At 40.0% G+C, this 20573-nt stretch overlaps 1 long non-coding RNA gene across 1 annotated transcript in view; it reads right to left on the minus strand.

Moving 5' to 3' along the window:
- LOC142050472 (uncharacterized) overlaps positions 1-20573 on the minus strand; it is a 49940-nt gene that overhangs the window by 22649 nt on the left and 6718 nt on the right. Inside the window, exon 2 of the long non-coding RNA XR_012658039.1 lies at positions 16731-16841. This is a non-coding gene — a long non-coding RNA (uncharacterized LOC142050472). The remainder of the gene's footprint in view (positions 1-16730; positions 16842-20573) is intronic.

A 20573-nucleotide genomic window follows, 5' to 3' on the forward strand; every position in this document is an offset into this window, starting at 1 on the left:
CAGAAACATTGATTACATGACAGAATAAATAAAACAGAGAATCCTTTCATTTTCTAGAATCTGTATTTTCTAAACAGCCACCACTGAGGGAGGACAAAAAATGTTGTCCTTCTCTGTGTTCAGGATTTTTCCTGTTTTGTTGAGGAGCAGCTGTGTTTTCCTAATTCCATGCATAAATCAACAGTTATTTACTTCATATTCCCACCCCATTTGAGTTCCTCAGAATTAATCTCCGGTCTTTTAAGGTATTTGTAATGTAATATTAGCATTGAGACATGCTCTCAGATTTACTCAGCAGATATGGGGTTCCCTAGCATGGGGGCTGCTCTGGTCCAAATCTCACCTCTACCTGCAGAGACTTACACCCACTTCCCAGACTTGCAGAGTTCAGCCCTTTTGAAAAGAGAACTTTCTATTACTTAACTTGCCTGTCAGTACTTGAATTAGGTCTTATTCTAACAATTAACAAAATCACTAATTTTTAAAAAAATATCCTCTTAAACAATCTCATTAGTTGTCACAAAAGACAAGTCACTATTTTCCTATCACCATCATTAGGTTTTGTCTACTTTTAAAAAGAAAATGCATAGGGTTTTGGTTTTAGTTTGGGGTTTTTCCCCCTAAAATTTATACTGCTGCTGAAATATTCTGTCCTAATTAGGAAATATTTCTTCAGTACATTTGCACTAAGGATGATGTCTTCCAGACACTGTTTTCTGTGTCTTGAAATAACAGCCAACAGAAAACAAAACTACCATGAAATAAATTAAGAAACTAAAGAATATTTTAAAAGACATGTATTTTTGCAGAAGAATGCAAAACCATCAACCAATCTTCATATTCTGTATAAAAGGATACTAAGTTTTAATCTAAACTAGTTCAAAAGTTATAAATACACTATATAGTCCTATTTTATTAACCTTTAACTATACAATACATATCTATGTTAATATTTTAGAAGAAAAGACTAAAATCCTTTTTCAGCATGGCCATTGTTCCTGAAGAGAATAGATTGACATAAATGACTGTAGATGCAGCCCTGGTGCCAGATGAGTCACACAGAGAGCATCTGTGGAGGAGGTGAAACAGAAGCTTCACCCACTTGGCATCTTCCCAGGCTGAGGAGAGCTCCAGCCAACCTGTGTCTACTTGCATGAGTGCCACAGGGAGAAACACCCCAATGGTGCCACACAGGCATGTTTCTCCTATGGCTTCCTAGAGGCCACCAGAAGCATTTACGGAAGACAGCGCCTACCAGTGGACCATTAGTCATCTAGTGTTGTCCAGATTTACCATCATTTTTCACCAAACAGGGTTACTAAAGTGAAAAAAGACATCCATGAAACATCCCCTCTACTCCCAAGAAAAACAAACAAGAAAACCAAAACTCAGAAGGGAGTCACAGTAATTCCTGGATTGTAGAACTGGATTTTCTCCTCTAAAGCCGATGAGAAAATGATCATAACCACCTTCCACTGATATGAAACAAAATATTTCCTTAAGAAGTAATGTGCTTTCCTCAAGACCAGATGTAAATCCCTCTTAAACATCTTGATTTGGGATCCATTAAAATGAGACCAACACCAACGTCTTCCACATTCACCACTCTTCCCCTGTATGCCCCATCCTTTATTAAACTATTGGTAAAATGCTGGAGGTGTATCCATATGAATTACAGACCTGGAATCCTTCCCTTACTCCTAGTCTAACATAGCTTGTGGTGTACTCTGGGCTTCTCACTTGTAAGTCAGCCTATGACTGAGTTGTCTTCTTGTAAATCTAGTGTCATTCCATTCCTAGGGCTATGTAAAACTAAATAAAATAATTTTCAAGCACTATATTTTATTACAGAGTAATAATGGGAACAGGGATCAGTCTATCAATAGGAGACATTACAGTTAATGTTCAGATGTCAATAAGTTAAAGGTGACTTGCTAAAAGAATATTGAAAATATGTGGCATAGCCAGTTTGGTTTGAGTGTTCTTCCTTCCAGCAAAATGCTAAAGTATTGACAGAAAGGTCAGAAATGCTGAAGATGCTCATCTCTGAGACAGGACAATGTCTGCTTCTGTCACCACAATCTCAGGAAGGTTTTCAAAAGTGGAGAGCGGCACACCTCAGAGCATTCCCTCATGATTTTTTGTTTTGGATTATTACACAGTTTTGTCCTACTCTTGATTCTCTTTAGAATAAAGTCTGAGGTGAAGCCTCACTGCAAATTCAAATAATATTGAGTTAACATTCTGCAAAGTGGGTCTGTGAGAGGAGGAAAGGAGCAGACAAGGAATAGATAAAAATGTAGGAAGTAGGGGGTGAGATAAGTAAAGAAAAAGTTAAGACATAGAAAGGAAAGGATGGAAGCAGAGACAAAGCCTCAGCAACGTCTGGACTGCAACTGGCAGAGTCCCTCGTGGACAGCTCTGGCATTGCCAGTTACACAGATAAGGTTCAGAGTGTCTATTTAGCTTGTTTTTCCCTTGTGTCCAACACTATCCAGGTTCTCAGTAGACCTTATTGCCTCCAGCACTGGGCCACACTAACCTTGTGATGCTGCTTCTAAATGGAAACCAACTCATTTTCAATTGCATCGCAGAGTGAGCAGTTGAAACTTCAGCCTGTCCAAATGGGTGACAAACCCATAACTAATATCCTGGTTTTATCCTCTATTTAGTTTAAACTAAATTAGTTCATATTCACTCAGCCCAAGATTCCTAGGACAAGATAACATTTTCTTTTCTTACCTAAACCAAGTATAAGTGAACAGGTTGTTCCAATGAGTACTTATGCCAAGGTTACAGTTTTGATCCCTCCATGAATCTGAGGAGTATCTTGAGCCATCTTTCTGAGTCCAGAGACATTTATTCCAGTAGAAATTCTTTTACTTCCCTGCTAAAGCAATTTTGACTGATTCAGTTTTACCTGCTTTTTCTCCCTTCATAACCCTAGCTGCCAATATTATTCCACCAGTTTGACCATTTTTTCTGTATCTCCTGAAAAGCGCATCCACTTCAATATCAGTGTATAAGGCATTACTGGCATTTTGCCACTTTATTTTGCAAGTCAGTCATGGCTCTACCTGAGCTTGGCTGCATAGTTCCACAGAAAACAAAACAAAACAAAACAAACAATAATCAGGCATTTCTTTCCTCAGACAAAATGCATAAAAGCATTTATTATACAGTACATTTCAGACCAGAGACAGACAGTCACAGTTTTACAATCTAAAGTTCTCCAGAACCCAGGGTTCTGAAAAATGTCTTGAAAGTATCTTCAACACTTCTCTGAATTTAGTGTCATCCTGGCTTGGATGAATTTTTCTGGCTGTGTTTACATTGTACCAAAGAGAGTGGATATGTTTTAGTAAGTAATTGAAATTACAATGCCTAAAGGTTATTTTAAGCTTTCTAATCTAACTGCTACACAATTAGATGCGGTTAACATGCAAATGTTGATTAATAATCCCACAAACATAGTAATATAAGCACTTTCTGAAAATAAATTGGTTTGTTTCTTTGCTTTCCCCCCAAGACCCTCTTGTAATTTTCAGACATGCTCAGTAGCAGAAGACAGGCCATGAAAACTCTATTCAACAGCAGAAACCCTCTTCTGGATGTGACTGCCCAACTTGAATGGATCATTGTGGTGGAATATTTTAGTCAGCAGAGAAATAGGAAAACAGGAAAAATGCAACCCAGCGTACCACAGAGAGGGCATTCAGTATCTCGTATAGAATGAAACTATTTTAGAAACCTGGTGGTTCTCTGTTTTCACTCAGAACTCAGAAAATCTGTCTCAGGTCAGGTGGCATCCTCCTGTTAACAAACTGGCCTGCGATGAACAGCCACAGCTGCTCCATGAGTGGGTTCATAAATTCAGCTGAAAAATCACAAACTTTGGATTGAGGGAGACAGAACTGTACCACTGTTGTTCCCTAGGTCTTAAGCTAACTTACAGACCTTTGCCCAGGTGTTGATCTAAACCTCATACCTTCATTTCTCCAGTTATTATTTATCAGGTAATTTTACACATCCACACACTTTCAAATGCATCTGAAATGAAGGACTCACTCAGATACATAATCTAACAAGTGAGATATTATATTACAGTTCAGAATTGCACAGTGGTCTGGCTACAGCTCCTAGTTCGAGTATTTCAGTGAATATGATCATTAGAAAAACTGAATTTATGAAGAAATATTATGAAAAGATTAATTTTGTCTAGCGGCATTACACTTTAACAGAGAAAGCAAATTTTCTTATTTTTCTTTCAGCAGCTTTCAGATTTCTGTGTATTCATATAGATGTCATCTTTACAGATGTTTTCTACTTTGAATCATTCTCCAATTTGAAAACACATGCAGTGCTTTTAATACATATTTTCTGCCAGCTGTACCAAATTCTTCAACGATTTTATTTTTATCGTTGAAAAATATTTAATAGGATCAACAATGCAGTTCCTCCACACCAAATGGTGGAGAAAATGTGGCTTCACTGGCACCTCTACTACCCAAATAAAGTAGTGTTCAAGAGAGAATCAGCAAGTCAAAATAGTGCAGGTGCTGCTAAATAAACCTTATGATGTGCCCTGAAATCAGCCTCTGTATTTGATTTTCTCAGTTTTCCATTCTATGTTTGGGAAGACCTGTACTGAGCTCAGGAGATGATGTTAGGTGTTCAGTTTCCTAATCTCTGTTTGGCTCCTTCTGGTGCTCTGAGCAATTCCATGCTCTGCTTTTTCAGAAGTACTTGGAATAAATATGCAAGATATTTACCCCAGAAGATTGTTGGTAGATGTAAATGTGCCAGGGCAAACTCACCCCCTCACATCAGCCCGAAGTGGCTAGTTAAAAAATGGCTATGCTTCACTGTGTCCAAGACAAATGTCACTTTAAGGTTGGAGTGCTTGAGCTTCTCTCAAGTCCTTCTTGGATGGATTTTCTGGAGGACAAGACTGGTAATTTTCTAGCTTGGCATATTTACATTGGCAACCAAAATGCCTTGTCACTCAAGACAAAACAAGGAAAAAGGTGTAAAGTTCAGTAAAGCTCCAGGACTGTGATTTTACCACAGATTCTGGTTCTGGCTTTGCCACTTCATCTCTCTGCCATTGTTTTAAGCATCTAGTGTAAACGATTCATAGCTGAATAATTGGCAGTATAATAAGTATAAAGTTTTCTCTTTCCACCTTTAAAGTATGTGCATTTCCATAGCAGCACTCTACAAGCAGAATAAGACAGAGGGCGACATTATGGATAAGATAAATTCAGTGCAGGATCTAAGAAGCATGCCTGTTGACTGAGGTTTTAAATCATATTAGGTATTACTGTCTGTACAACATTGACACAAATTAGAATATCTTACAAGTCCTACTTTGATACTTTTTATTACAATGTAGTAATCCAATCTGTAAACTGCTGTTATAAATAATCCCTACTTTGAAAGAACAAACAGTACCAATAGGTGTAGCAAACTTTATTTAAAAAAAAGAAAGCTCTGATGCAAGCAAAAATATTTTGTAAAATTAATTTTCTATGGAAATTTATGAATTCTCAAGCATATTAATACATTTACTTTTTCTTATTTAGACTTATTTCGTCAAGATCATAGATTGAGAAGACGACCTGTCAAGACTGAATAATTAATGTATTCTGTCTTCACATAAGCAAAGCAAATATCTGAATGAAAAGATCAGAAACAGGGAAATGATTGGTGAAATTGGGCTGCGTATGGCTACCTGGCACTAAAATGTGATCCAGGTTTCATGCATGACTTCAATCTCTACCATGTAATATGGGACATGAACCAAAATATACAGGCTGTCAAAGAGTAAATAACTACAGAATCACAGAATCACAGAATGGCAGGGGTTGGAAGGGACCTCTGGAGATCACCTCATCCAACCCCCCCTGCTTGAGCAGGCACACCCACAGCAGGGGGCACAGGAACACATCCAGGTGGATTTTGAATGTCTCCAGGGAAGGGACTCCACAGCCTCCCTGGGCAGCCTGTTCCAATGCTCTGGCACCCTCACAGGAATGGAGTTTTTTCTCATATTGAGGTGGAACTTCTTGTGTTCCAACTTGTGCCCATTGCCCCTTGTCCTGTCGTTGGGCACCACTGAAAAGAGTCCAGTCCCATCATCCTGACACTCCCCTTTCAGCTATTTATAGGTATTGATGAAATCCCCCCTCAACCTTCTCTCCCCTAGGCTGAACAAAGCCAAGTCTCTCAGCCTTTCCTCATAAGGGAGATGCTCCAGTCCCTTGATTATCTTGGTAGCTCTCCGCTGGACTTGCTCAAGCAGTTCCACATCCTTCTTAGACTGGGTGGCCCAAAACTGGACACAGTACTCCCAGTCTGGCCTCACTAGGGCGGAGTAGAGAGGAAGGATAACCTCCCTCAACCTGCTGGCCACCCTCCTTTTAATGCACTCCAGGACACCATTGGCCTTCTTGGCCACAAGGGCACACTGATGGCTCATTGTCAACTTGCTGTCCACCAGCACTCCTAAGTCCTTCTCAGCGGAACCACTTTCCAGTAGTTCAGCCCCCAACCTGTACTGGTGCCCGGGGTTGTTCCTCCCCAGGTGCAGGACCTGGCACTTGCTCTTGTTGAACTTTGTGAATTTCCCCTCGGCCCAGCTCTCCAGCCTGTCCAGGTCTCACTGGATGGCATCACAGCCTTCTGGTGTATCAGCCACTGCTCCCAATCTGGTCATTAGCAAACTTGCTCAGGTTACACTCTATCCCTTCATCCAGGTCATTGATGAATATGTTGAACAGGACTGGACCCAGCACAGACCCCTGGGGAGCACCACTGGTGACAGGCCTCCATCCAGACTCTGGTCCATTGATCACAACCCCCTGAGCTCTGTTGTTCAGACAGTTGTCTGTCCACCTCACTGTCCACTCATCTAACCAACACTTCCTAGCCTTACCTATGAGGATGTTATGGGAGACAGTGTCAAATTCTTTACTGAAGTCAAGTCAGACAACATCCACCGCTCTCCCTTCATTGACCCAGCCAGTCACACCATCATAGAAGGCTGTCAGGTTGGTCAAGCATGACCTCACCTTGGTGAGTCCGTGTTGACTACTTCTGATAACCTTCTTGTCCTCTACATGCATGGAGATGACCTCCAGAATGAACTGTTCCATCACCTTTCCTGGGGATAGAGTCAAGTCTGAATGGCCTATAGTTTCCCAGGTCCTCCTCCTTGCCCGTTTTGAAGACTGGAGTGACATTTGCTTTCCTCCAGTCCTCGGGCACCTCTCCTGTCCTCCACGATCTTTCAAAGGTGACGGAGAGTGGCTTAGCAACAGCACCTGCCAGCTCCCTCAGCTCTTGCGGGTGCATCCCAACAGGGCCCATGGATTTGTGAGGATCCAGTTTGCCTAGGTGATCTCTGACCCAGTCCTCCCCAACCAAGTGGAAGTCCTCCTTTCTCCAGATTTTTCTTCTCTTCTTTGGGGGCTGGGATGCCTGAGGGCCATCCTCAGCAGTGAAGACTGAAGCAAAGAAGGCATTCAGTAACTCTGCCTTCTCTGCATCCTGTGTCAGCAGGACACCCACCTCATTCAGCAGCAGGCCCACAGTTTCTCCAGTCTTTCTTTTACTGCTGATGTGTTCTTGTTAGCTTTGACTTCCTTTCCCAGATTTAGTTCCAAATGGCCCTTGGTTTCCCTTCTTTCATCTCTGCATACCCTGACAACATTCCTAGATTCCTCCCTAGTGGCCAGTCCCTTTTTCCACATACTGTGAAATTTTGTCTTCCATTTCAGTTTCTCAAGAATATCTTTGCTCATCCTTGTGTGTCTCCTGGCTTCCTCTGCCTGGTGTCCTTCTAGGGATGCACCAATCTTGAGCTTGGACAAAGTGGTCCTTGGATACTGTCCATCTCTCTTTGATGCCCCTGCCTTCTAGAGCCCTTGACCATGGGATTCCTGCAAGTGAGTCTTTGAAGAGGCGAAAGTTGACGCTCTTGGAGTCCAGGGTTGCAGTCCGACTTGTTGCCCTGCTTCTACCACGCAAGATCCTGAACTTGACCATCTCCTGGTCACTGCAGCCAAGGCTACCCTCAACTCTCACATCCTCAACCAGTCCTTCCTCGTTTGTTAAGATAAGGTTGAGAATCACATCTTGCCTTGTTGGCTTCTGCACCACCTGCATAAAAAGTTATTCTCAATGCTCTTCAGAAAGATTCTGTATCATGCATGGCTCGCCATGTTCCTTTTCCAGCAAATATCAGGGTGGTTGGTGTTCATCATGAGGACCAGGGCCTGCGACTGTTAGGCTACTTCCAGCTGTCTGTAGAAGGCTTCGTCAACTTCCTCTTCTTGGTCAGATGGCCTGTAGCAAACACCCACGACAGTGTTGCCCATAGTTTTCTGTCCCTTAATTTTTACCCACAAGCTCTCAGTTTGTTCTCCTTCCACTCCAAAGCAAAGCTCGATGCATTCCAGTTGCTCCCTCACATAAAGACCAACTCCTCCACCTTGCCTTGCTGGTCTGTCTTTCCTGAAAAGCCTGTAGCCACCTATGACCACATTCCAGTCATGCAAGCTATCCCACCATGTCTCTGTGATTTCAATGAGATCATGGCCCTGTGACTGCACGCAGACCTCTAGTTCCTCCTGTTTGTTTCCATGCTCCATGCATTGGTGTACAGGCATTTCAGAAAGGTGCTTGAGCACACAGGTTTTCCCGGAGCGGTGTACAAGGACCCACTATAGCCATGCAGACCCTTAATGTGTTTGGTCTCCTGGTTGCCATTGCATGAAGCCACTACAGCACCTTTATCACTGCTCAGGTTGTCCTGTCTTATTCCTCCATTGTGTGTGATGGCATTAGTATTGCCAGTTTTTCTGCCTCCCCCTGGGTTCTTCAGTTTAAAGCCCTCCTCACCAAGTTTGCCAGCCTGCTGCCAAAGATTCCCTTGCCCCTTCCTGACAGGTGAAGTCCATCCTTCCCTAGCAGCCTATGGTTGTTGAAGAATGTTTCATTGTCATAATATTGAGGGTTTATAAACCAGATCCAAATTCATCAGGGCAATTTCTGTTTGAGTCACAGTAGTTTTAATATGCTAATGAAATTAATTTACTGATGGAATGTAGGTAATTTGATACATTTCCTTTGCTACTGATATCTTTTCTGTGTGCCTATTCCTTTCGCAGCAATACCAGCAGGGAATTCGAGGTAAACACTCATTACCACAGCAAAGTGTCAAGACAAACTGAGAAAATAATTAGTATCAGGCAAAACACAGACAATTTTCAGACCCTGTACATTCAAAGAACAGCCTCCAGCTTTGTATTAATTATTTCAGGATTAAAACAAATACTTGTTCCAATAGAAATAAAGAACACAACAAGGAATGAGGTTACGAATCCCTACAGAAAACCAGCACCTGCTCCCAACTTCTGGAGTGCAAGAAACAGGAAAAGTATGTTTATTTAAATCTCTATAATGAGACCGAATTGTGGCTAAGTTTCTAGATGTTATTCTAATGACTTAATAAGATTCTCTTCATCAAGCTGGCTTGTATGATCAGGAACAATACATTCAGTTATTCTCCCTGCCTTCTGTGGGAGGCATTTAAAAACAATGAAAAGACTGGAATGCAAAGAAACTGGCTTAGCTCAGCTGCACTGGATATTGAAATGGCTAGATGGTCATCCCCGTGCACCCTGGTTTCCCTGAAGCACAACAGCCTTTTACTGAGCCATGCTCTGATGTAGCAGTCTGTTTGCAGTGATACCCATGTGGCTGCACAAACACCTAGAACAATAAAACCTGAACACAAGCCAGCAGTGAGCCCAGGTGGCCAAGAAGACCAACAGCATCCTGGCTTGTATCAGGAATAGTGTGGCCAGCAGGAGAAGAGAGGTGATCGTGCCCCTGAACTCGACACTGGTGAGGCTGCACCATGAATGCTGTGTTCAGTTTTGGGCCCTTCACTACAAGAAGGACATTGAGGTGCTGGAGCGTGTCCAGAGAAGGGCAACAAAGCTGGTGAAGGGTCTGGAGAAAAAGTCTTATGAGGAGCGGCTGAGGGAGCTGGGGTTGTTTAGTCTGGAGAAGAGGAGGCTGAGGGGAGACTTTATCACTCTTTACAACTACCTGAAAGGAGGTTGTAGTGAGATGGCTGTTGATTTCTTCTCCCAGGTAACTAGTGATAGGACAAGAGGAAATGGCACCAAGTTATATCAGGGAAGGTTTAGATTGGATATTAGGAAAAATTTCTTTACTGAAAGAGTGGTCAGGCATTGGAACAGGCTACCCAGAGAGGTGGTGGAGTCACTATCCCTGAAGATGTTCAAAAAACTTGTAGGCGTGGCACTTGAGGACATGGTTTAGGAGGCATGGTTGTGTTGGGTTGATGGTTGGACTGGATGATCTTAGAGGTCTTTTTCAACCTTAATGTTTCTATGAATCTATTATAAGAGTTCTCCTGCTTTGAGAGCATAAATTCCAGCCTGTAGGCATTTTTCCTTTATAGGTTATGAATGCTGATCAAGTTTTAACTGGTTATGTTGAAGCGGTTGTTTACCAACCTAACAAATATGTCCTGGTATATATATTTGACACTCTTAAAATTTTTCCTTCCTATTTGCGACCAGATCATTACTTCTCACATAATTTCCTCCAGAATTAATCCTTTCAGTAATTTCCAAAATACTGGCATAATTGCACCTCAATTGCGTTGGCATAAAGATTAGGTGCTTTAAAGCAATGAATAAGTGCCTTTTTGGCTCTTAATCTTGGTATGCACTTCCATGGCGATTTCTGGACCAATAGCCAATCTTCCTGAAATACAGATGTCTAATTCCAGGAATCTTCTTCAGTAGCTATCCAGCTTCTTTTATTGGACTGTGGATATTACAACATAGTTGTTCTGATTAATAATCGAATATGACTTTCCCCAGCATGTGACTTCCTTGAATTCAAGAGAGGTTCATTTTCACCATCTGACCACCTTTACAATCCTGTAGTGGTTCTAACAGTCTTTAAAGAGCCTGTCTATCTAATTACCAAGTACTAAATAGAAATTTCCATCTTGTGTGACCATTATGAAGAGAAACTATAGCATTCCTTCCCTCATACCCTCTATAAAATCTTACATCCTTGCTAAAGGGAACATATTCTGAGGAATAAAATGACAAATATGGTAAGGAACTATTCTACTCATTGTAGTATGCTTTACAAAGATTATTTTATTCTATTTTACAGAGCCAGTACATAATAGAGAATACAATGTGAAATGGAAGTAAAAAAATAACCTGACTTGCCTAAAATACCAGCCTCCAAAAATACAATCCAGCTCCAAGGGAAGTATCCAAGAAAAGAGTAACAACATTTTTAATTTAGCAGATTATGAATCTCCTAAATAGAAATCTTGCAGTCCCCAAAAATCAGGCAAAATATCCTACAACTATTGAAAGTTTTGGCTCCAGCGTCTGGTTTGTAATGGGTTTACAGAGGCAGGGCATATCAAAAACAACAGGTATGGCCAGCCACGCACCTGCTTTCCATACACCATGAGTTATTTGAACACAAGCTGGAAAGACAGAGTGATTAAACCCAAAGAGGAGAAGTGACCATCTGCCCTCTGATTTGATTCAAAGCCCAAAATAAAGTATGAGCAGCAACAGCAGCTCAAGAAAGCTACAGAGAAGTACATTGACTACCACCATGCTCAACTATCAGTCTTGATGCTCTTGCTACAGCTGCTGCTGCTGAAACATGCAAGTTGACATTATCCTTCCTCAGTCTTACAGCTAGCAAGCTTGAGCTTTGATTTACTCTGCTGTCTCATGTCTTCATTCTTTTTATTGTATATGTCCTTTAAAAGTGTCCTCTGTATCAAAATCTGTCTCTGACTGGGCCTTGTATTTTTTTCTAGGAGGCTGAAGAGATAGGCTGAGAACAGAGAAAGAGAAAGGCCTCAGTACATTGGTCATTCCCAAGGTTAGGAAAAACTACCCCTATAGTTTGGAATCAAGAATTATGGATGGAGACAAAGAACGGAAGAGCCCTGCAGAGATTGTGTGGTCCTGTCCATGGTATCTGGCCAGGTTTCTGCCAATCTGGTTCTTACAAAACTTTGATCACGGAATCTCTGCAGTTTCCCTGCAAAAAGCTTGCCACTGCTTTGCTCTGTTCTCCAAAAACTTTTGCCAGTGTGTAATATGAATCTTTGCTGCAGTTTAGGTCTATCACATCCAATCGTGTCCCCAAGGCTACTTGAAACAGTCTATTTCCTCTCCCTTCCTGCCCCCCGAAATCCTACATAATTCATAACACTTATATTTTTTCTCAGTCTTCTCTTTCCTACATTAAACAATGCCAATTCCTTCAATTTTTTCCTCATACTTCTTTTTTTTAATAACTCAAATGAAGTGAGGGTGATCTCCTTGAGAGTCTCCGCGTTTTTCACACCAATTTTTTAAAAGCAAAACCCAAATGGGAATGCAACACTGGCTGAGGTCCTGAAATGGTTCCCTGTTCTCATTAGCTTTCAGATGAAAAATAAAAACAATGTTTTTGTAGGGCTAAAGGCACACTTCTCTGGGATTTCAGGAGATTGGCTGTGCTAACCCAGTCACTCCATGTCTTTTCTCCACTCTTCTCTTCCGTTCAAGATGTATTCTGGTTTGTGAACTGCCGCTTTTGTGAATTGCCATTTATGTATTCCCAGTTTTAAAATAAGATAATTAGTTGAGTTTTGAAAGGTAGAACACTGTTGGTGCTTTCTTAACTTTCCTGCAGAAATTCACAACCTTGACCAAGAAATATAACCAGAAGAGTTTCAACCTAAGACATGTGTTAAAAAGTAACAATAAAAAGCCTGTGAAAAGACTGTTAAATGCCCTGCTTTGGAGTGTTGCTCCTTTTGGCAGCATCTGCATCAGGGCACGCATGCTAGTGAATTTTCCAGCTACTTTCTGCTATGTACAGATGATCAGAAATTCAATGAAATGGTTTCTCCCCATAGGAAAGTGCAGATTCATTGAAAATGAAACATATCACTTGAACATGCTGATTTATACTTTCAATCTAACCATATCACAATAATGTTGCTGTTTCAGTAAAGGAAAATGTATCAGTCTGACAATATAAGTATTTCAGGCTGACTATTGATTAATATTTTTGTTGCCTTAATATTGCAAAAAACCCACAGCATATAATTTAATTCTTCTGAACAATGAACATGAACAACTTTTATCCTCGTGAAACTTCATTGTTCATCATCATCATCTGCTATTCTTAGCTTCAAATGCTCTGTGTTATAAACTTCAACGTTTGAAAGGTTTTGCTTCACTGGAAAGCTTTATTTTCTGTTACAATTTAAATTGGAACAGATATTTTTGTTGTGTCTAAACTATACACAGAATGGAAATTCTAGTTTCCAATTATCTCAAGTACTGCACTTGTGTAAGAAAGCATCTCATTAGAAACTCTTTATATTGCCTCTTGAATGTCCACTGTCATGTATAGTATACATTTTTTCCCAATCACTGTGCCTTATTAATTCCAGGTACATTCAAATATATTTCTACATTCTGAAACTCAAATTTTTATCTCTGCAGATGATAATGATGCTATGAGTATCTGTTATTTCAACCACGTTTGTCACTGAAGCTATTGCCATCACGGAACAGCATAAACCAAGCTAAACCTGGGCTGCCATATGGCCGCACCCTCCTTGCATGTCAGCAGCAACATTCATGCAGTTGCAACATAAACAAAGTTAAGGTGTTGATTTGATTCCCTTTTCATTGTCGTTGGGCTACTTTTCACCTACTTGAACTACCTGAACAAGCTGACTGTATAGTTGCATGACACTATACCTATATATATGATAGTAATGGTGTTACTATTTGTGTGTTTACTATTCCTATCATATACATCCAGTCTTTCACGTAAGCTCTTCCCCCATGAAACTATTGAGCCAATGCCCCAGAAATCAAATGTGTCCTAAATACCAGGGAAGCTAGTCAAGATTTGTTCTCATTAAAATTTGCTGTAAATTCATTTTATGGAAATAAAACTATAAATATACTTTCCTTTTCAACACAGTCTATCTTAATGAAATGCAGATAGAAAGTGAGTTGTCAGCACTCCCTTATCCATCACAGTTGTGGCTGTCAATCTCTTTCCTGCCCATCAGTCTGACCATTTGTACTTTGTCGTGCACACAGACATCATGTATTCAGACACAAGTAACTTCACATTTACATTCACAATTCACATTGCATGGTTGTGCCAATATTTTCCCAGTCTCTTCCCCAGCATTCATCCATTCTTCAGATCTACATTCAGTCCTGCTCTACATTAGTGAAATCTTAACATATTTCTTTTCCACTCATGGATTTTCTTCCTGATGGTTCCTGTCTTTTTTCATAACCATTGTATGATCCAAGTTGCCTGACCTCTGTGGATGCTCCGTCCTGCTTGTCAGGATGGTTAAGAAGTCAATGAGCCTACTTCTTAGCTTGACTGTAGGCACATAGCTGAAACAAGTCCAGAGAGCTTAGCAGCTCTCAGGGCAGTCCCTTCAGCACTACCATTGATATCTAATAAGCCTGTTGCATATCAGTAATTGTGGAGGGCAATAAATGAGGGGGCTCCTTCTTGTAGCCATCATGTATCAAACCTTGCCTGAAAGCTACTGCAGGGAATCCAAGCATACAAGGCAACACAGTACTGAAAGCCCTTTAATCAGTAATGCAAACTGTTCCAACACCCATTTGCGATTATCCAACTTTTTAATATAATGGAACAGAGGAACATAGATATTGATTCTTTCCCCTATAACCAGAGGGAAAATGATGGAATATTTACTATAGTAATTCATGCCAGTCATGTATGTATTTAAACCAATAAAATATCCTGCCAAATACTCATCCAAAGCCAAAGTAGTGTTCTTAAGAAGGGATGAAAGATTGTTTTAAACATATATATAATACATATTTTTTAAACAAAGCCTCTGTTTAGTAATCCAGATATTCCTTTTGATGTTTTATAATGCCTAAGAGTCAAATATAATGATACCTGGCTCTGCAAGTGTTTGTTATTATGTCCCTTACCAAAGACTTCTAACTTGACCGAATTTACATTGGACCAGAGCCTGATACAACATATCAGCTCAAATGTAAAGAACTTGTTTGGGTTTGGTGGTGGGTGGGGGAAGGGTGTCTTGAAAACAGAGTTTTGTAAAAGTTGTTTTTAATCAGTATAAATTAACATTTAGGCTGTTTGGAATTTTTTCATTCTAAAGGAGAATCAAACATGATACCTATCTCAATTTTCTAACATACTGCTTTTAACTCAATGCTAGTATTTAGTGCCTGCTGTTTCTTAAAACATATCTGACATCAAAGAAGTCTCACCACTGAAAAGAAAGTAAAATAAAATGTTAAAAGCAGATTGACAGCTTGAGCATTTCTCCTTTAAGAAATATGTCCTACTTTGCCCTATATTGGGCAAAATTCGAAGTGTTTACATTTGTCATTGTTTGATTCTCCTATAATTTATGGCACATAAATTGTTAGCAGAACTAGTGTTTTCTGGTAGCTTTTCTTTGTTTTGACAGTTCTTATTGTGCAGGATCAAAAGAACATTTGTTACTGTGACTCAGCATCTAAGGGCTAAATCTATTCCAACATACAAAATACAAGTAAACAAGCCCAACACAGGAAGCCTTCCCTATAACCTAGGGCAAGAAACATTTTTCTTCATTGCTTGCATAGAAGTGACCCATGAATTAATTTCCTACAAAAAGAATTTCACCATTGAGTCTCTTCTCTGAGGTTTTCCTATTCCCAAAGTCTCCACCATGCTTTTGTGATGGTTGCCATCATGGCTGACATCCTAGGAACAGGGCTGGAAATCTCCAGAGTTCACAGAACCAGCTGCTTGGATGGAGCCCATGCTTCAGGATATTCTCATCTGCTGGTTTGTTTTTTTGGTTTTTTTTTTGGTTTTTTTTGAGTGGAGAGGGACCTTATAAAGCTTTCAGAGACAGTTTTTCTATTTTAGGTAATTTATACATAGTCACTCGCCTGCCACTTCTATCAATATTATTTGCTCATGTTTACGCACTTTACCTGCTTTATCAGAAAAATCCTTACTTACATAGAAAAACTCAGTTATCACTTATGTATGACAGGCAAGGAGGAGGTGTAGTTTTATATACAACCACCATGAATTATTATTTATATTAACTTCTGGCTGCACCTAGGTAAATATTTTGGTGTACTATGTCATGTGCCCAGGGACTCTCCCCCCTCATCACCTGTACAGGCACCTTTCCAATGCACCCCATACTCTCTCATTTGATGTACAAGAAAAGGCTGAGAGAAAAGGCTGGGTTTGTTCAGCCTGAGCTAATCTAATTTCTGTCTTCAGCTACCTAATCAGTCATTATAGAGAAGACTGAGTCAGACTTCTTAGATGTGCATGGTGAAAGGATGGGAAATGGACAGAAGTTGCAGCATGGGACATTCCCTTTAGGTGTATTTGGAAAAAACCTCTTCACTGAGGGTGATCAAATGCTGCAAATTAATATTTTCTAGTAATAATTTGCTGTATTTTTATCATTAGCACATTAATTCTGTTAGGGTAGAAGATGTTGATAGACTTCATTAAACATGCCTTTGCCTGAGAAGACTCAGGTAGGTAATTTCCTAGTAACACAGCTATAAAACAACAGAACCTATGATCCATACCTTTGTCTTTAAGGAGACAAGCTGCAAATTTTCTTGATTAGATGGAGCTTCTTACAGGAAGCTGGAAGCTCTTATTGTAGTGCATCACAATGGCTGCTCTGTAGCCAAGATCTGATGGAAGCAAGAATAAATGAGGAAATGTCACTGAGCACCAGAATGGGTCATTGTCTATCCAAGGAAGGACGGCATATCACTCTGCTCATTGATAGAGTTATACAAGGACTACGTGCCAGAGAATTTGTGATATCTGGGCTAAACAGACCAAGCAGGGACAAGCACTTCCACCAAAGGATATTGCTATGTGGCTGTGAATTCTTCTCTATGTTTTCCCTTCCCACTTCACCAATGTAATGCAATTTGCTCAGGCTCAGCTCACCCAGCTTATTTACATTCATGAAATGATTTTAACAATGCAGTAAAGACAGCTTTGTGATAGGATGAGCTATGCGGTGACTATAATCACTACATAATAGATCACATAGTTGCTTTTTTATTTTAAACCATCAAATAGATCCTTAACAGAAAAAGACTTTCACAGATTTGTTAGCAAAGAGCACATTTGCGTGTTTCTCTCAGTGACTATTCTGCTTACTTAATGAAAACAGAATCTGAACTTTTGTTTCTAATCAGGTATCTCTTTGATTTAGTTGCAAAAATGAGCTTCAAGATTCAATTTTAGAGTAATCATTTCAAGAAAAGACAAGAAACTGCCTTCAAGATTCAGCTTTATACAAGACCTGGCATTTGGTGACATGTCCTCCAGTTTTCCTTTGATCACAGTAACTGCCAAAAGGAGAACTCAGAGTGCTTTGGATAAGCACGTTAACACATTCGTAAATTATTTGAGATAACTTCTTTAAATTGTCCCTTAGGGGAAAACTGCTTCTACAAAAAAATTTAAGTTCTTCTGTCATCCAGCAACTTCTAAATTTATAACAGTAATTTAAAAACTAAAATTGATGCTGTCTTGATAGATGATATACAATAATATCCTACACTGCAATATGGAACACATATAATATAGAGAGATTTAAGCACTAAGCAGACCATATCTAAACTACTGTATCCAAGTATTATACATTTCTTGTTTCCATTGGGTTTAGAATGAGCTGGTGCTCCAAAGGCATGTCAGAAGTGATAGAACATTACAAAACCAATAGTAGCAACAGCAGAAACTCACAGAACTCAAATACATCCAAAAGGATGGACAAGGCATACCCTGCGAACTACTTAGCTGTGACTTCCCTTTAATGGATATGAACTTGGAAGAGCTAACAACAAAAGCTGCTCTTGTTGACCTTTTCTACAGTCAAAGGAAACGTACCCCAGCTTCATCCTGGGCATTCCTCTACAGCATTTGAAACGATTTGTCATCTACTCCTGACATAAGCTATGCACCTTAGCTTCGCTTTTCCTGGTTTGTAATGGGAAATAAGGAATTATACTCTTCTACTTTCTCCCAGACCATTAGATAATGTTTCCCATGTTCTGCATCATGATGTCAAGGCTGACCTCACAGCTCAAATATGGCCAGATATGAGTTCATGAGAAGCAAAGACCAAGTATGGAGAATTACACCTTGAATTAGAATGTTTTGGAATGTTATCAGCATGCATGGTTTTTTGATCATGCTCGCACAAACACCCTTGAAAAGTGATATGAAGAGTATATTTACTGTTTATCTATTAATATCTTGGGTCCTATTTTGGGAACAACATGGAGATATCTGCAGAATGCTTACACTCCTTTTAAACGTAGGATGTAGAAATGTAGGAACATTTTAAATACATTTTATTACTATAATTTTGCACTTTACTAAAGTACACCTTAATGCAGAAATATTTCAGGACATAAGAGCAGACACAGTATATGAACATTTCTGCTGCAATGGAGACCCATTCATGAACAACAATGTTTTACCATTCCCTGAAAACAAGTTGCATGGTTGGATCTTCTACAAAGGGTTGCATGGGAATGCAATTAGGTTCTGAAAATGAAGAAGAGCTCAAGAAACTGAAGGGCCAGACTCTGCTCCAGGGAGAAAGCAGAAGGTAATCCTCTAAGAGTGTAGTTTGTTACTATCCTGCATATTTGTGGAATAGCGTTTTGGCCTCATGGTGTTTTGGACTGCATTCAGGCTGTAAACTGTAGGGTGCCTGTTGGTAATATCTCTTATGCTCTGGACCATAACAGGTCCCCCTACCCACCCAGATGACAAGAATATGCTCTAGCAGCTGGGAAGAAAGCCTCCTAGCTTAGACACCTTCCAGTCTGCTGCCCAGCAACCTCCCTAAAGTATTGTGTACCACACACACACAAGTGGTATCATCTATTGCATATGTTAAAGAATCTCTTATGATATTCCACAGCTCATTTTATATTCTTACACCCCTCATACTTCTACTGTTTTTACAGTCTCTGTCCCGACTCACATATGCCTCAGAAACAACCCAGTCAATATCAAAATGTCGTGCTCTGCTTAGTAGTACAATCTGTTACTACTGCTGTGAACCATGCAGAGATTTTCCCCTATCCTCTTGTGCTTGCCTGGAATGGCTGCACTGTTATCTCCTGATCAGAGGTATAAACTGGGTACAGCAGAAGGCTAAGTTTGAAAACTACTCTCAAGCCTTAATTTATGTAGAGTGCTCTGCAAGGTCATTGTTTCCAAGCCAAAATGCAATGCCCTGATAGAAAGTAATTTATTAGGCTGTTCAGATATAATGAAAGAACTGTTTTCAAAAAGTCAAAGGTTACATTTAATGCTTATTTTCTCAGCGTGGGTATAGCTAGTATTAAGTCTTACATGTTATAACATTTCGTTTAAAAAGCTAACGTTTGTATGACAGTAGTGAGTTGATAGAGGACAAAGAGATTGTAAAAAGATGTACCAGTGGAAATTGTCTTTTTTTTTGTGGTTATTTGTTGCAACTGTGTTAAGCCTGCTGGATTCTACAGATTTAGCCATGCAGAATATTGCAGGGGAGAGAAATACCAAATCAGTCAGTTCGTATTTTCTTTGGAAGCTCTAGTTTGAAATGCATGAATTTCCTTTGCCACCCCAAAATACCTCCTGTGAATCTTTATCAAAGTGCTCCAAAGGGATATCAAAAACATCCTTGGAAGATTCTAAAGCCAGTAATATTCAGCACTCCCTTGAAAAAACCTTTGGTGGGGTAGGGAAAGGAAGTGGATATCAAGTTTCTTTGTATAGAGTCAATAGGTAGTGGTTGAACTGTCTAGAATAAAATTTGGGACATTTGGGTGATCAGATCTGATGAATCACCTGACAGAGCCCATTTGGATCTGGTACGTACTCAGGAAACCAAGGAATCCTCTTCTTAACTTGCTTCTCTAAGTTAGACACTGTACGTTCCCCTTACAGTGCATTCCCCTTACTGGTTATGAATGTGTCTCTTCACTACTTCCAAACCCCCATGAACACCAGTCTCATGCTGTCTGTTCAGCACCTCTTCCCACCAAGTGTGGAGAGAATGTTTGTTCAGAGGGTTGAGGTAAAATATATCTGTGATTTAGCTGGCGGCTGACCACAAAACAGAAAACTGATGGCAGAAAGAGCTACTTTTCATGCCTGGGAACTTTTATGAATATGGAAATCAAGATATTTGCATATTTCTTCCCCAGAACATTCTATAAGATGGAAACAGAACTGCTGACTTGCTAAACTTAGCAAAATGTATTCTTGTTTTAAACCTAGGACATTATAAGGTAGGAGAACAGTTTGATTTCTCTTTTCACTACCTGAGTGTTTATTCTGCAGAGCAAATATGAAATCCTAGGGTATTGCTGCAGTTCTTTAACATCTTCATTTGACAGAAATGC

This window comes from Phalacrocorax aristotelis, chromosome Z (assembly GCF_949628215.1).
Source record: "Phalacrocorax aristotelis chromosome Z, bGulAri2.1, whole genome shotgun sequence".
NCBI classification, from domain to species: domain Eukaryota; kingdom Metazoa; phylum Chordata; class Aves; order Suliformes; family Phalacrocoracidae; genus Phalacrocorax; species Phalacrocorax aristotelis.